Source organism: Oncorhynchus gorbuscha, unplaced genomic scaffold (assembly GCF_021184085.1).
Source record: "Oncorhynchus gorbuscha isolate QuinsamMale2020 ecotype Even-year unplaced genomic scaffold, OgorEven_v1.0 Un_scaffold_14938, whole genome shotgun sequence".
In the NCBI taxonomy this organism is placed as follows: domain Eukaryota; kingdom Metazoa; phylum Chordata; class Actinopteri; order Salmoniformes; family Salmonidae; genus Oncorhynchus; species Oncorhynchus gorbuscha.
Window position 1 is genome coordinate 2,643 of NW_025756820.1, and position 3,492 is coordinate 6,134.

Sequence of the window (3,492 nt, forward strand, 5' to 3'; positions counted from 1 at the left end):
TGAGTATGATTCTCAATCAGAGACAACCAGGCTACCTGAGTATGATTCTCAATCAGAGACAACCAGGCTACCTGAGTATGATTCTCAATCAGGGACAACCAGGCTACCTGAGTATGATTCTCAATCAGGGACAACCAGGCTACCTGAGTATGATTCTCAATCAGAGACAACCAGGCTACCTGAGTATGATTCTCAATCAGAGACAACCAGGCTACCTGAGTATGATTCTCAATCAGGGACAACCAGGCTACCTGAGTATGATTCTCAATCAGAGACAACCAGGCTACCTGAGTATGATTCTCAATCAGAGACAACCAGGCTACCTGAGTATGATTCTCAATCAGAGACAACCAGGCTACCTGAGTATGATTCTCAATCAGGGACAACTAACGACACCTGCCTCTGATTGAGAACCATACCAGGCCAAAACACAACATAGAAAAACGAACATAGACAACCCACCCCAACTCACGCCCTGACCAACCTAACACAAAGACATAACAAAAGAACTAAGGTCAGAACGTGATACATGTAGGGAATAGGGGTGCCATTTTGGGATATAGCCATGTAAAAATAGAACTTAAAACTCTCCTGTTGTTGTTGTTGTTGTTTATTTAGTTTCACCAGACTGGATCAGGCCGCACCCACTGTTACCATGGAGATAGAGTCCGCCCTCACCTCCAGCAAGACGGCTTTACTACAGACCGTCCCATCAGGTGAGAGACGGGTTTTAATCAACAACACTGGATTCAATTGGCTGAGTCTATTTGTTTAGTGCAATACTTTTGAACAGGGCCCTTAGGGAGCACCGTATTGGTCTCCAGAGTATTCTGGCCCGTATTTTGAACAGGGCCCTTAGGAGCACCGTGATGTTCCAGAGTATTCTGGCCCGTATTTGAACAGGACCGTTAGGGAGCACCGTATTGGTTCTAGGAGTATTCTGGCCCGTATTTTGAACAGGACCGTTAGGAGCACCGTATTGGTTCCAGAGTATTCTAGCCTGTATTTTGTTGTTTTTAATTGGTCCTTCAGCTCAGTTATAGAGCATGGCGCTTGTAACGCCAGGGTAGTGGGTTCGATTCCTGACCACCCATACGTAGGAATGTATGCACACATGACTGTAAGTCGCTGATAAAAGCGTCTGCTAAATGGCATATATTATTATTATTAAACATGTTATGAAGAATTTCTTTACTGCCTGACATCTTACACATTTGATTTTTCCCCTCACAGGTTGCATTGTATACAGTGGAGAGGTGAGTATCTGTTTGAGTTCTGTCTTACAGGTTGATGTGACTGTGTGATTTTATCTGGACACCGCAAAAAGCAGATTGAACTCATTATATTTCATCTTTCCCCTCAGTGCAATGTCACCCCAGTTAATGGTACGATTTTTTGTTGTTGTTGTTGTGATATATTAATTCACCAAACATTGATTATTATATTATTCAATTGATTTCATAGTGATCAATAATTGCTTGCATTCCATTGATTATTATTCAGAAATAACTAATTGTTCGTGACTTTATTGTTTACAGAGACAAAAGTTTGTGCTGGTGTCAACAGGTGAGTTATTCAAAGATAATTTCTGTTAGCTTCTGTTTGTTTTGTGTGTTTGTTTTTAACGTTAAAACAAACAAACAAAAAACATCTGTTAATTTGCGTTAATTGGTGACATGGTCTCAAGCCTTTTCTAATGCTGCTTTTCACATCTCCTCTTTCCGTCATATTTCCAACAACCATCTGAATATCTAAGGTTGATTCCTTCAGCACTGCTCTACAGGGTCGCCTTGACAACGGGCAGATCACGGGAGTCCGTGATTTCGAAGGCCGATGTTTACGCTTGTGGCTCGGTACGAAGAATTCTTCACAACTGTCACGTTTCTGTTCAATTTTTAAAATTGTTTTTCTAGTTGAACAACCGCAGAAGTGACCCAGATGTTCTTGTTTTGTGATTTGGTCTGACTTTTTGTTTGTTTTCTGGTTTCTTTGCTCTCTACTGTAAAGCGTCTCTGGGTCCTTGTAAAGCGATAAATAAATCTCATGTATTATTATTATTATATATTAGTATTATTATATATTATTATTATATATTATTATTATTATATAGTATTATTATATATTATTATTATTATATATTATTATTGTTATATATTAGTATTATTATATATTATTATTATATATTATTATTATATATTAGTATATATATAAATCTCATGTATTATTATTAGATATTATTATATATTATTATTATATAATATTATTATTATATATTATTATTATTATATATTATTATTATTATATATTAGTATTATTATATTATTATTATTATATATTATTATTATTATATATTATTATTATATATTATTATTATTATGATTATTATTATATATATATTAGTATATATTATTATTATATATTATTATTATTATATATTGTTATTATTATTATATTATTATTATTATATAATATATAAATTCATTATATATTATTATATATTATTATTATTATATATTTATATTATATATTATTATTTATATATTATTATTATATATTATTATTATATAATATTATTATTATTATATATTATTATTATATATTATTATTATTATTATTATTATTATATATATATTATATATATATTAGATATATAAATCTCATTATTATTATTATTATATATTATTATTATTATATATTATTATTATATATTATTATATATTATTATTATTATATTATTATTATATATTATTATTATATATTATTATTATATATTATTATTATTATATGTTATTATTATTATATAGTATTATTATATAATATTATTATTATATATTATTATTATTATATATTATTATTATATATATATTATTATTATATACATTATTATTATATATTATTATTATATATTATTATATTATTATATATTATTATTATTATATATTATTATTATTATATATTAGTATTATTATATATTATTATTATATATTATTATTATTTTATATTAGTATTATTATATATTAGTATTATTATATATTATTATTATATATTATTATTATTATATATTATTATTATATATTATTATTATTTTATATTAGTATTATTATATATTAGTATTATTATATATTATTATTATATATTATTATTATTATATATTATTATTATTATATATTATTATTATATATTATTATTATTATATATTATTATTATTATATATATTATTATTATATATTATTATTATATATTATTATTATTTATATATTAGTATTATTATATATTAGTATTATTATATATTATTATTATATATTATTATTATTATATAGTATTATTATATTATATAGTAATATTATTATTGTATATTATTATTATATATTATTAATATATATTATTATTATATATTATTATATATTATTATATATTATTATATATTATTATTATTACATAGTATTATTATATACTAGTAGATATATAAATCTCATGTATTATTATTACATG

At 25.4% G+C, this 3,492-nt stretch overlaps 1 long non-coding RNA gene across 1 annotated transcript; it reads left to right on the forward strand.

Moving 5' to 3' along the window:
- Positions 1 to 643: 643 nt before the first annotated feature.
- On the forward strand, positions 644 to 1,819 carry LOC124030747. The gene is made up of 5 exons (XR_006838024.1): positions 644 to 716; positions 1,234 to 1,256; positions 1,364 to 1,385; positions 1,539 to 1,566; positions 1,771 to 1,819. It is a non-coding gene; the product is annotated as an uncharacterized LOC124030747 (long non-coding RNA).
- The last annotated feature ends 1,673 nt before the right edge of the window (positions 1,820 to 3,492 follow it).